Genomic DNA, 14,091 nt, shown 5'->3' with positions numbered 1-14,091 from the left:
GACCCTTCCCAGGCTCCCTAGCAGATGTGTGACATTTTAAGGACAGTGAGATATCAAAGACTTTGGGGGTTTTGGAAAGTGTTGTTTTTTTTCTGATTAAAGGGGATAGGTTTCCTGGATGGCAGGGCTTTTGTTTTTCAATTGCCTAAACTGTGATACATTCACAGAAGAAGGTGCAGCAGCAGCCACAGTACCACCAGGAGGCAGGACCATGCTCCACCACATGAAGGGATAAGAGGGAGACCAGAGTGTGGAGAGGCGGGCAAAACAAAAGGTAGGAAGAGCTGGGTCTCTTGATGGTCTCACCAGGCAGCTAAGTCACACTGTGAACTTAGTTTACAAGTTCCTGAACTTGTTTACAAGAGACAAGTAAGCCCCTCTTTGTCTTAGTTGTCAGGACTATGGAAACGAAATACCACTGACAGGGTAGCTTAAACAACAACAATGTATTTTTTCAAAGTTCTAGGGGCTCGAACCCAGAGGTAAACCAAGGTCCCTCCTGAGGCCTTTCTCCTTGGCTTGCAGATGGCCATCTTCTCCCTGGGCTTCACGCATCTCTCTCTGTGCTTCCCTGTGTCCTCACCTCTTAGAAGGACACGAGACATTTTGGATCAAGACCTGTCCTCATGGCCTCATTTTACATTCACTGCCTCTATAAAGGACCCAGATCCAAATGTGGTCACATTCCCAGATACCAAAGGCTAGGGTTTCAGCATCCGAATTTCACAGGGAACAAGACACAGTCCGAAACAATTGTGCTTGCTATGCTTTACAGACAAAGTGATTCTCTGATACGAGAGAGTTGCTTGCTTATTAACCAGTAGCTTAGTAAAACCAAACAATTTCAAACTCTGGAATCCTTTGGTTAAACAAAATCAGATGAAGGGGCCAAAGGTAAAGCAGACCCCAGTCCCAGGCCCCAACATCTCCAAGAGGCAGGTTGAAAATGACACTCTAAGTTCACTGTCCGGTCTGGCTGGAGTGGGTACACCCTCGGCCTCCACAGAGAACAGGAGGCTCTGGCCGGGCCTCAGAGACTCAGATGGCAACTCCAGGGGCAGCAGAGACGGAGGAGCAGAGCCACCTGCCCCTGTAGCCTCCCAAGACTATCAGGCGCGGCTGGGAGGCCTGTGAACCCCACTGCCCATGCTTTAATTTTAAAACATCAGACAGAAGAGGAAGATACAGACCACCACGATTTACCACTCTGAGACTGCACGGACATTATGGTATGTTGCCCCCTCAGACTTCAGGCTGCACACCTGTACAGGTAAGTTTTAAAAAGGAACCCCTGCACTTGGTCACTTGGTACCGCATGGCTGTCCTTCCACAGCTCCAAATGCTACTCCTATCTCTTCCAACGGCTGCAGTGCTTGCCATGCTGAAGGCCCACAGCACACACTGCTGCTACCTGGGGAGTCAGGAGGGCCTCTCCAGTGCCGTGTCATGACGGGTGGGGGTCTCGGAGTCACATCACAGCCCAGGGCTCCAGCTGAAGGAGCAACCGCACGGGAAGCGAGGTACCTCACCTTCCGCCCGGGCCCGGAGGCAGGTGAGCTGTGCAGGCTCCTGACAGACATCCTGGGCAGTCGTAATTTGAAAACCACCCTCCCAGAACGGGAATTTCTTACACAGTGCCTTTGGACAACAGGCTCTTCTGCCCAGAAGACTCTGAGGGTCTGAGGGGAGCACTTGGGGCCTTCAGGGGCACACAGGCCTGCTCCCCAGAGGTCCCTGCCTCCCGTGGGAAAGCCAGGACTCTCCTGTTCTCCAGGGAGGTCTTCTAGGGGGGAGACAGAGCCTGGAGCCAGCATCCTGGAAGGGTGGGCCTTCCTTCTCTGGGGAGCCCCGCTGTCCCGGTGCCCTGGGCATGGAGGAGCCCCTGCCTGTCTGCAGAGCTGTGTGTGACCCTGTGTACTCAAACTGCAACTTTGGGCTTTGGCCCGAAGCCCCTCGCTGTTTGTTTTACAAACTCCTACTTACAGTCTCAAATTAGGCTCATTAAAAAGCCAGCTCCCTGTGGGGCTATAAACGTCACATGGACAAGCGGAGAGTGAGTTTACGAGGCTGGCGTGTGATCTGCCCACCAACACTGCCGAGGAGGACCGAGTGGAAACAGTGAATCAGCCTGTTTCCCCAGCACCCCTCTCCCTGGCTGAACGGGGGTTGGCAACCTGCCAGAGAAAAGGCGGCGGGTGTAGCTTCCCTGGATCTGAGCGGTACAACTGATAGAGGGGACGTTGCTCTGGGAAGGTCTCCTCTCTTGCCCCTGTGAAGCCCCCCAGCTCCACTGCCATCCCCCAGAACCATCACGAGCTGCTCTGGCTCATGCGCTGAACACACCACCTTATCTTTCCACCAGTGTTTCCCCTGTGTGGGGGCCCCCGTCCCAGCTGGGCCACTGACACCTCTGCTAGTCATTTCTATAGTGCAGGGTGTCCTGCCTTGCGGCCAGAAAGTGTCCAGCTCCCCAGGTTCAGTCTCATTACTTGAATCATTGACCCAAATTACACGGAGGCGGAAGCAGTGCTGCCTCTCTGCCTCTCGGATCCTACCATCCATACCCCCGGCCCAGTCAACTGCCCGTGGCAAAGGTGGGGTGGAGTCGAAATCTTTTAATCCCCTTGACTAAGTCTCAGCAGGCAATTTCTCTGGCTCAGGGCCTTAGTGTCTGTCTGTCTGTCTGTGTGTGTCTCTCTCTCACACACACACACACACACACACACACGAGTCCCTGCCAAACCCAACCCAGAACACACTCTGTATAGCCACAGCTGGAAGGGCTACAGAAAGCACCCAGCCTCTGATCCTGCTTGAGCATGTTCAGTCATGTCCTATCTTTAATATGCTGTCATTGTTCTCATATCTGTCCCTATGATACCCTATGTGGCTGAGGGAGGACACAGTACCAGTGACCAAGAACTCAGTCTCCCTAAGAGAGCTCATCTGCAGCTCCAATTGCTAGAAAAGTTCTCCACTGAAGCACTGAAGACATTCTGTCTTCTGGAAGCTCCCACGCCTAGTCCTGTGTGCACACCCTGCAAGGTTAGCAGTCTTCCTGTGGTGGGGCCCCCGAGTCTGTTGTGGCCCCTCACAAGTCGTGGCTCAGCCCTGCCTAGCCTGCTCACTCCCCGTCAGATCCAGGAGCTCAGGACCTCATGCACCACCGGGGCGTGCTGTCTGGGCAACCCTGACTGGGGCAGGGAGTGAGGACCGAGCCCTCCCTGGACACTGGAGCACTCATAACCACAGCCTCCACTCTGGTGGCTCCCGGCTTTGCCATTCTCTTTCTACCCAGAGACTCTTCTTCCCCAAACTTCCCTACAGTGCACAGTGGGGTTAAGAACACCAGCTCACAGGTTCAATGCACCCCCGTCTTACTTGCAGGGTGACCTTGGACAATAACATCTTCTCTGGGCTTCACCTTGCTGGTCTGTACAATGGCCACAGTGCCTGCTGTTAAGAGTGAGGACCGACCCAGACATGCACGTGTGTGCTCAGCACCGTGGGCACACGGTGGATAGGTGGTGTCCTTTGTCCTTGGGGGCTTGTGTGACCTCTAATGGCCTTCACACTCTACCCCTCTCTGTGGTTCTCAGCTTGAGGTAGGAGCAATCTACACACGGATTACAGAGGCCAGAAACTATATTCTTCATCTTACCGCTTCCTTTACCCTACAATCTCTGCAGTTCACATAGCTCCAAAAACGCGGCAGGTGCTTACAAGTCTGAAAAACTGTTCAGAAAGGGTGGGTTGAGGTGAGCCTTAAGCTTCAGTAAAAAATTGAGATACTCTCAGCAGTAAAGCAAACTAGATTAATGGCTTTGTCTTCAGATGGCATTGTAAATTAAAGGTAAAAAATATATACCTTTGACATAATCTTCTCCAACTACACATATAGTGTGGAGGTGACTGACAGGGAGGGCAGAACTGCCTGCTCCAGTGTGGACTTTAAACATAGGAAAAGAGAGGCCTGTCAGTCTGGCCTCCAACCCAGGCCCTCCTCAGCCCTGGTCCTGAGCCAAAAGATGGCCCTGGAGAGCAGAGCGCTGAAGTGTCGGTCTGTGAGGCCCTGCCACTGTTATGGCTGATGTCGCCAGCTGCAAACAACAGCTCTGCAGAGCTCAAACTAACTCTTCTATGCCTTTCCCTTAAAAAGAAAGCGGGGGGGGGGGGGGGAGAGAGGAAAGTACACACATGAAAAATAAACACCCATGCCATGCAAGTGCTCTGAACTTCGAAGTCCCCTGATGTTTCCATAACTGCAAGCTTCAGCAGAAGCCACTATTTGGCTTGTTCTACCTCAAACAAACACTGGAAATGGTTAGGCAAGACGGGCCATCACTGCCTCCCCTCCAACCCTGGAACCCAGCCTCTTAGAGGAGACGGGGTTCACAGAGGTTCTCCCACAGTGGGAGAAAGCAAAACCAAGACCCCCTGCACAATGGCAACCCCGTCTCCGTAGGGAGCAGCTGACCCTGCAGGGGAGAAGGAGCAGCAGCAACAGTAATGGGCTCAGAGCAGACTGTCCTGAGGACTCTATGACTTAATGGTGTCCCCACTTACCATAAGATAAAAGACGCCCCCAGGGTTAAGCAAACTGCCCAGGACAGCAGAGTTGGCAAGCGGCGGCCCATGTGTCCATGCCACTACAGGGAAACAGGCCCGGCATTTATGAGTCCAAGTTGGTAACATTTAAAAAACTGAAATATAACTCACATGCCATAAAACCCACCCCCTTTCAAAAGGAACAACTCAGTGGCTTTTAGTCCATTCTGAGCTATGAAACCTTAACATCTATTTGATTTCAGAACATGCTCATCTCCCCAAAAGAAACAGGCACCCATTTGCACTGATCCCCATTCCCCGCCCCTGAAGCCTCCCATCTGCTTGCTTCCTACTCCAAGGGTTGGCCTATTCTGGACATTCACATGCGTGCAATCACACAGGGGTGGCCTTTTGTGTCTGGCACCTTCTACCCAGCCTGTGTCGAGGTGCATCCACGCAGCAGCACCTATCAGTGCTGTGCGACTACTTTTTGTGGCTGAATGACGTTCCATTGCATAGACACACTTCACGTTGCCTCTCCAACTTTGATGGACATGGGGTTGCTCCCACTTTTAGGTTATTATAAAGGATGCTGCTATGGGCCATACAGTTTTTGTGTGAACGTAAACTTTCACCTGTCTTGGGTATATACTTACAAGTGGAACTGCCGGGTCAGGTGGTTAATTCTGTATTTTGCTTTCTGAGGAGCCACTAGATTATTTGCCATAATGGCTGCACCATTTTACATTCCCACCAGCAGTATGAGGGGTCCAATTTCCTGTCATCCTTGCTAACACCTCTCAGTCTGGTTACAGCACTCCTAGTGAAGTGGTATCTCATTATGTGAGAGTTTCAGAAAATTATTTATTCCTTCCTGCTCAATTGGTAATGATTTCTGTGCTAGAACACTCTTCTTTAAAAAGAAGTGCCACCACAAAGGACATGGAGACATAAAAGCACCTTTAACAAGAAATCAGTTCAGGAGATTGACAACTCTTACGCATTAAGCTCTCTCACTAGCATCTTATTAAATTATCATTATAAGAATAATTAATGCACGTTTACTGCAGCAAATATGGTCAAGAGCAAAACAGAATAAAAATCACTCAATTCTATCAAAATGTATAAATGCTTTCTACTGTCATGTACAACTAATTAGAATAAGATCAAAAAATTAAAAAAAAATCACTCAATTCCATCACTTAGAAGTGTTGTGGATATATTTTTAAGCCTACAGTGGTTTTTGTTTCTTTTATTGTATCAAAAAGCATTTTTCTGATGCCATCATATGTCTTTGAAGGTCACGGCCACCCGTCTCAGATCTCCTAGCCCACAGCGTTCCTGTTCCTCCAGAGGGGTTCACCTTCCTCTCTGGGGAAGATCAGCTATGTTCAGTGCTCAGTGCAGGGTCCCTGGTCAGACCCACCTGTCAACCGGGGAGGGGGCTAGAATCACTGCAGCAGCCCCTGGAGAGCCGCAGGTGGACCGGCACACACACATCCTGCATACCCTGCCTTTACATCTCCCTGTGGTGGTTGCTGTGATGTGAGGAAGCACAGCAGGGGCAGCAGTCCATTCCAGCCCTCGTACTCACGCCACTATCCCATGGGGACTGAGGCATTTCGAAGCCAACACAAACCATGCTAAGAGGCAGCACAGCTCAGTGAAAAATGTGAAGGTCATGTTAGGGTCCGAGTGTGAGTCTAGAGCAGGGCCTCGACACAGGGTAGGCTCAAAAATGGTACCTGGGGCAGGAGGTGGGCAGGGAAGGCTCTGATAAGTTGGCAAAGGGAGGACAGTCACCTCACCCAAATGACAGCAGCCCCTCCCTAAAGCATTGGTGGTCACTGACTTGCCTGGTTATAATACCCTTGCCCTGCATGCAGGGGCCACAGACCTTTGGCCATGTCTGCCAGATGACAGTGGACTCAGTGCCTCTTCCATTCCTTTCTCTTCTATTTTCATCAGAAGATCTTAGTGCAGATATGGCAACTCTTTCCCCAGCTTCTGAAATCCTTCTCTGCGTCTGGAGAAGGGGTTTTCCCTATGCCTGCCTCCTCCCTGGCTGGGGTGGGGGCCAGGTAGGCTCTCCCTGGAGAAGGTGCTCTAAGTACCCTGTGAGTCACCAGGAGGAGCTTCCGGTGAGATCACATGGAGAAGCTATTTGTGGACACCTTGGCAGGCCAGCTGATCGCTGACTCAGTGAGGCAGAGGGAAGGGAGGGGGACTCCCAACTCTAGTGGGAACCTGGTGACAGCTGATAACTAGAACGACTATGTTATCCCCTCCCTGGCCTTCTAGAGAGAAGAGGCAGTAACCAGAACCTCGGAGTTGTTGTAAATTACCCTGGGCTTCCCCATCAGGAGTTTCCTGCATTACTTTCACTGATAACAAGATTGACTACCACACCCAGGTGAGGCTGGCAAGGGAGGCGCTGGGGCTGGCTCCATTCCTCAGAGGAGAGACGCAACACACTCCTGAGCCAGCTCCAGAGCTCCTCTCACAGAACTTGGGCAAGGTGCTTCATGCACAATCTTTTCCTAATGAAGACACATAGCTGTCAGGCAGTGGTGAGCCTCGGGGATATTTAGGCAACACTGCCTAATACTGCCCTTATCCCAGGTTAACAGGGCAATGCTTCCTGTTTCTGCTAGACCTAAAGACTCTGGGAATCCCAGTTCTGCCAGAGGACAGGGCCCTTTTTACTCCCTCAAAATTAATAAATACTAGCTCCTCATGGCAAGCACTGACTAAACAATGTTAGACATATAGTAGATGCTTAATATCTTCTGGAAATAAATGAATGCCCTCAACCAGTTGCCTGAACGTGAGCCTGGATGAGTTATTAACCTATGGGCCCAGGTTCCTTCATCTGTAAAATGGATATGGTTTCTTTCAGCAGTTATGCACAAATCACATAAAGCACTAACCCCGAGGCCTAACATATAACAAGAGTTCAATAAATAAAAGGACTCCTTTATCACCACCATCAGAAGGGATGAGGATCCTGAACCATTTCGTAAACCGCTACATCCCAAGTATTTAGTGAATTAGCCTGGCTTGATGAACCGCATGCAATGGAGCGGGATAGGAGAGAGGAAGATCAAAAGGAACTGGTGGCTACCATCCACCTTCCTAAGAGGATTTGCCTATCAGAGCAGTTCAGCATGCTGAGCAGGGGTCCCCTTGGCTTCTAAGCCACAAGCTAGGGTTCCTGCTGACACTACTCTCAGGTGGCAGCCACAGGCAATCCATCACTAATTGCCACATTGCTGGACTTTTCCTGACCCTAGCTAAAGGAGATCAGCATTAGTTAATTGAACAGTTTCTGTGCCCCAGGTAAGGAGACAAGGCCTGGAAGGCCGAGAGGCATCAGTCCTCCTTGAAACAGGCCTTCCAGGTAGTGTAGACTTGAATGGGAAAGAGAGTTATCTGAGCAAGATCTAAGGAGAGAAAGTGCATGAGCAAGCTGTGGGCAGGGCCAGAAGAGCAGCTGGCTCCCCTCGGCCCAGGCCCAGAGGCAGGCTGACCCCGGAGAGGCGTGGGCAATGGGCGGGGATGTGGTGGGTAGAAGGACATCCCTGCAGGGTTTGGTGAGGACAGCTCTACCGGGAAAAGGCTGGGTGGGAAGTCCCTGCAGATTCTTGTTGGGAAAGGAAGATTAAAATTGGAAAAAAGAGATAGACTGGAGATGAGGGGAAAAGACAAAATAAAGAATCGAAAGATAGTTTTTCCTCCTGAAAGAAGATGTCATGGGAATAGTCTCATCATTGGAAGTGGAAAAAGAAAGAAAAAAAAGGAGAAAGAAAGAAAGAAAAAGTGTTTTGAACAGCTGAGAAAATATGGAAATTTTCTCCTTTCTTTGCTCTTAGAGACTGTCTTCCACCTCTGGCCTTGTGCAAAAGGCAGAAAACACAGAACTCAATTTAATGTACTTTTTAAGAAAAAAAATTCTTCCTGATTTGGGCTGGTTCATCTTATGGGTTCAGAGAGTTTAATTCTAGTGCTGAAGGACCCCGGGGCTCCAGAGTTCCTGATGACAGCATTTTAAGCAGCAGATTATAGGTAGCTGACAGCCAGAGGATCTTTTGATGCTCTCCCTGGCGCACCCTCCCCCCCCCACCCCCCCAATTTACTGATTTACTCTGGAGGCCTCGGGGCTCAAGGCCAGGCTGGGATCTCCAGGGGAACAGAGTGATTGGGATGCCGACACATCAGGCCTTTTGGCCAGTTCAGGAGGGAGGCAGGAGGACAAAGAGAGTTGAGGAGCGGGGCAAAGCCATCCCCAACAGCCTCAGAGCCCTCTCTTCTGGGGATCTGCACCCTCCCAGCCTAACCGTTCTGGACAGCGTCTGTGTCTGGGAACCCTCAGGTACCCCCATCCTTTTAAAAATATTTGGTGGAATTTTGAAAATTCAGTCTATTCTCCAAATAGTTGGTGGAGATGGTCTGGAAGCAATGGCAGCTATTATTTGTAGGGAAAATGATATTCTCTCCTTGGTGATTCTCAAGTTTATGAGAGAGGAGAATATAAGCATGAGGGAAGTAAGCTGTTTAAGAAATATTTTATGGAGTCGTGGCCAACAGCAGAGACTGTGAGGGCAGACTGTCCACCTCTGGATCTTCTTGGATGAGCTATAGACAGTGTGTTTGGAGATTTTCCCAGCTGTAAAATGGAGCCCACACCTCCCTCAGGCTGCTCTGAGAATGGACCATGCTAATGGATGCAGAGTGACCTTTCGGGGCTGGCATCTCTATAATGATTAGCATGGCTGTACCTTCATGGTTCTCCTGGATGCTGTGATTTCAACTTGTTTTCCTCTTATCTCCATAAATTCCTTTGCCAGATTATGTATGATTATGATTGGAACATGCTCAGTGTGAAGGATATTCTCCCCTTCTGAATGACCAGTTGTATAAATCTGAACTTTTCCAGCTCAGGCAGCCTGGGGCTCCCAGCTGGGCAGTAACAAAGAAGCCAGAGCGTCACCTTAGAGGCAATTCACGGACTCTAGCTCCCTAGCTTGTGGGATAAGGATCTAAGCACAAGTGCAAATGACGTGAGGCCTGAAGGAGCGGTGATGAAGTCCCCAGCCAAGGAATGCAATGCTGCAAATGCCCTTCCAGGACACAGGCCCTGTCCACCCATGTTTTTTAAAAATTTATTTTAAATTTTTTAAAATTTGTTTTAATTAGCTATACAAGACAGCAGGATGCATTTATGCACTGATATATCTTACATAATGGGGTACAATTCCTCCTTTTTCTGACTGTACCTGTGTGGAATCACATGGGTCGTGCAGTCATACATGTACAGGAGGTGATAATGTCTGTTTCACTCTGCTATTCTTCCTGCTCCCGTATCCCCTCCCCTCCCGTCACTCTCCTCCACCTAATCTAAAGTAACTCTATTCTTCCCTAGTGCCCCCTGCTTACTATGAATTAACATCCGCACCCATATTTTTGTGGCTCTCCTCCTGTTTAGGAGCATAAAGTCTGACTTCGACTGGGTTATCCTTGGAGACACTCCAGCTTCCTCAAGAGGAACTGGGAGGGGACCTGGGCACCTCAGGGTCAGGGTGTTGTGGCTGTCAACAACTTCCTCTTCCCTCCTGGGAGGGCAGGTCAGGGTGGAAAAGAGTAGGCTGCCTCTACCCAGAGATGGATGGGTATCCCTAGGAGGTTACTCTCCATCTTCCATCTTCCCTGATACCTGTCCAAGAGACCATTAGCACTCGCCTGGCTTCCTGCAATAACCTTGCTGATCTCCCCATTTCTATCTTTGTGCTCTGACCCAACAGGACAAAGACTACTAAAACCTGTTAAAATCAAGGAGTCTAATCCGAACATGCCATTCCATTTGAAGTCCTCCTGTGACACCCCTTCCACCCCAGGCCACACTCTGAGTAAAAAAGTCTTCAAATTGGCCTCAAAGCCATCTCTCTAGCTATACCACACTTGTCTTACTATTCGCAGGCATACCAGGCATGCTGCAGCCACACGGCCTTTGAACTTGCTGCCCTTTTCTTGAATTGTTCCTTCCCCATATATCTGAATGGCTAGGTTCCTCACCTCCTCCAGGGCTTCCCAAATGCCACTTTCTCCGGCAGTCTCCCCAGCCCTGTATCTGCTTGTTTCTGGCTCTATTTGAATTCCCTGCAGGATTCTCCATAACACTAACACCATCAAGCACGCTATGTGTTCTACCTGATATCTACCTACCAAAGCACAGGCTCTCAGCCACTGAGAGGGGCCCAAGAGCAGGGCTTTGCTTCCTTCACTGTCCACCCACTGTCCACAGAAGATCCCACCTGTCAGCACTGGAGACGACAGGGACAGCAAAGATGTCTAGTAATTTACCACAGGTATTGGGTGGACAGGTTTAAGTCACCAAACTCCTACACCCCATTCCCATGGAAGAGCTGCTCCTGAATGCTTGGGCGACTTTAGTCAGAGTTGCCCTTTTTTCTAGAAGGGCTGCATTACGGCATGGTGGTTAAAAGGAGGACTGAGTTCCACGCTCAATTCTACAGTCACTGTGAGGCTCTGGGCAAATTCTTATCATCTCTGCCTCAGTTTCCTCCTCTGTACAGGGGGAACAGTTAAAACTTCCTTCCTGGGGAATTGTGGGAATTAAGTAAGTTAATACTGCAGCTTCCAAGGCTGTCCGGCAGGGAAAGGAGAATGCAGGCCTCCTGAGGGCTGACCAAGGGGACGGGGAGGAGGTGGCAATCATCTGGGGCCAGTCCAAGGGTTCCTACCTCATCCTTTCCAACGAGATGATGTCCCTGCTGCCCAAATACCATGTAAGGGGTGAGGAAATGGAGGAATGGAAGAAGGGAAGAGAGCCTAGCAGTCTTATTTTGCTTTTCCCGCCTCCAGAGCTCCAATGTTGGTAATCACTGTTGTTTTCAGATGTCAATCTTGTATTCATCTTTAGGTAGAATGAAGAATTGGTGATCTCCTGTTCTAACATATAGGCATCTTTCCCCGTCCATCATCAATGAACAATGCCAAGCTTCTAGGATCCAAGCTGAGTGTACACTGGAAACAGGTCATAGCCTCCAAAAGGCTGCCGGGAAGAGCTGCCCTCTTCTGAGGTGCCTGGAGATGGTTTCGCAGGTTGGGCTTGCTCCCCTGCCGCTTGTGGGCTCCATCGAACAACAGAAGCATGATGGAGAAGCTGCAAGGAGATACCCTGACCCTGCATCTGAAATCTCTCTGCATGGCCACTATTTATGGTCACTGCGCTACAGGGACCCTCTCACTCTGAGGTCACAAGAGACTCTACAGTACAAGGGAGCTTTTGTCTTTTACAAATAAGATCAGGCCTCATCTGTGCATGGATGATGCCACTTGCCTCTTGTTAGAAGTGCAGATCTGTAAAGCACCTTGTGTCACCCTGAGTCAGAGCTGACTACACCCTCTGGCTGAGGACATTAGTGACGAGCCAAGAGGGCTGAGGGACAGGAGTGAGTAGGAAAAGGAGGCCAAGAGGACAGCCACTTCCCAACACTGGGAGCACCCAGGCTGCTTCATGACTCTGGGAATCTTATCTCCCCATGTGGGCTGACTGCCAGGTGCTTAGTGCATAGGGTGCGGCAGACACACAGAGGCAGCGGTAGGAGCGAGGATGGCGACGGCAGGAACGCTTTCGGCATCTTCACTGCGTGCCACTTGCACAGGCTTGGGCAGCAGTGGTGACTGCGGGCTGTGGTTCTTTTCTGGGGGGAATGGTGGGGTCTTGTATGAGGGAGTCCTCCAGGAGTCATGCCTGCCTTAACTCTGAGATGAATATCTCGGTGTCCTGGAGCCGCAGGGGAGTGTGTGTGTGTGGTAGGGGGCAAGGCCGGTGGGGGTCTCCCCATCATGAGGCTGTGGGATAGATCTACCAGTCACCATAGGCTGATAGCCACCAAGCCCTTCCTTGGCACTGAGCTAGATGGCTCACGTGAGCCCCGCCCAGGATGATCTTCGGAGTCTCTACGGGGCGGCACACTGTCTCCATTCTCCAGAAGAGGAACTGAAGCTGAGAGAGGTCAAGCACTCAGTCACAGCCGCAGAGGACCGAGGCAGAGCAGTGAGGAGGCCAGGCTTCTTTTAGACCAGCTCTCCCACTCCAAAGCCCAGCTCACCGGCCATCTGCATTGGTGCCTGAGCAGGAAGCAGGGGAGGTGCCCATGTTGGGACCTTCTAGCTTTCAAAAACCTATCACGCCCAAGATCACCTTGCCTTCTTCAGGCCACCCTGGGGCCCTGGGTGGGAGGCTATTATCGCCACAGTGACCAGGGAGGAGAGGAATGGGAAGATGGACCCACTTCAAATCCTGCTCCTGCCAAGAGCTGACTCCAAGGGCCAGCCTCGTGACCGCAGGAAATCAGCACAATCTTAAACTGCGATTCCTCCCCCATTATCCCCTCCTCTAGCAGAAGTCACTAACATCTAGAGATTTCTTACTGCATTCTAGCCCCTGCCAGTATTTGTTCCATATGGCATTTAATTTGCAAAAATAAACCTGGGGGATAGGTCCCAGTCTTACTCCTATTTTACCGATTTATTATCGCTCAGTGACAACGGGAACAGCATTATCGATTTCCTTATGAGGCTTCTATGCAGATTCGGTGAGGTCATTTATGGAAAATACTTGGCACAGACTCAGCATTTGAGAGGTGAAAGCTTGAAGCCCGTGGGCAGACACCAGAACCCAGCCCCGAGACATCCAGAGCAGGGTTCTTTCTGCGAAGACACACCCTAAACCCAGGTATCAGGGCGGTGACTCAGCAGCGGGCATTCCTGGCTTGCAGAGTTGTTTCAGAAAACCCCACCTGGCTGTGACCAGGATTCTCTGTACCCTAGGAGGAAAGGATGGGATTTGAAGCACTGGCTTTGAGTTCGCACAGCAAATTGGCCCCACTGCTGAAACCACCGCTGTTTCTTTCAGCACCTGTCCCGAGCCAGGCCCTGTGCTAGGCCTGGAGATACAGAGAGAAAGGAGCTCAGCCCCTGGTTAGGTAGCCACCCTGGGCACCTGCAGGCCACAGCTGCCTGGAAAAGGGGTGCTGACCCCCAGAGGTGTACCTGCTGACCACACAAGATGTTTTTGTTTTTGTTTTTCCTCTCGTGTTCTGAGAATCACTGCCAGTTGGGAAATGAATAAACAGCTCTAAACACTTAGGAGATGAGAGGGCAATCTCTCAGGACCCCTCTGACCTTGAAAAACTCACAGTGAAAACGCAAGCAGGCCCAGGCGAGTGGTGGGAAAGCAGACAAGCAGCGGCTTCACCACAGCACAGAGACCAAAAGCCTTGCACATTTTTAGCATGTGACTAGAATAATCCACAGCTGGGTCCCTTCAACAAAATGCAGGATGACAACGCACACAGAAAACAGGGATCCCCAGCAGCCTTCGTTGTGACTGAGTGAGCCCTTGCTGGGCGCCCCGTAAGCCTTCCTGTAGATCATCTCATTTAATTTCATTCACTCTGCAGCAGAAGGGCACAAGCTGGGCTTTGGGCCAGTCCGCCTGGGTTCATCTGAACCCCT

At 50.6% G+C, this 14,091-nt stretch overlaps 1 protein-coding gene across 1 annotated transcript in view; it reads right to left on the bottom strand.

Annotated features, from left to right (window-relative positions):
- ABTB2 (ankyrin repeat and BTB domain containing 2) overlaps positions 1 to 14,091 on the bottom strand; it is a 161,561-nt gene that overhangs the window by 52,992 nt on the left and 94,478 nt on the right. The window lies entirely within an intron of this gene.

The sequence above is a fragment of the Sciurus vulgaris genome (assembly GCF_902686455.1).
Source record: "Sciurus vulgaris genome assembly, chromosome: 11".
Taxonomy (NCBI): Eukaryota; Metazoa; Chordata; class Mammalia; order Rodentia; family Sciuridae; genus Sciurus; species Sciurus vulgaris.
Note: the sequence above shows the minus strand (reverse complement) of the source record. Positions and strands in the feature narration are given on the sequence as shown.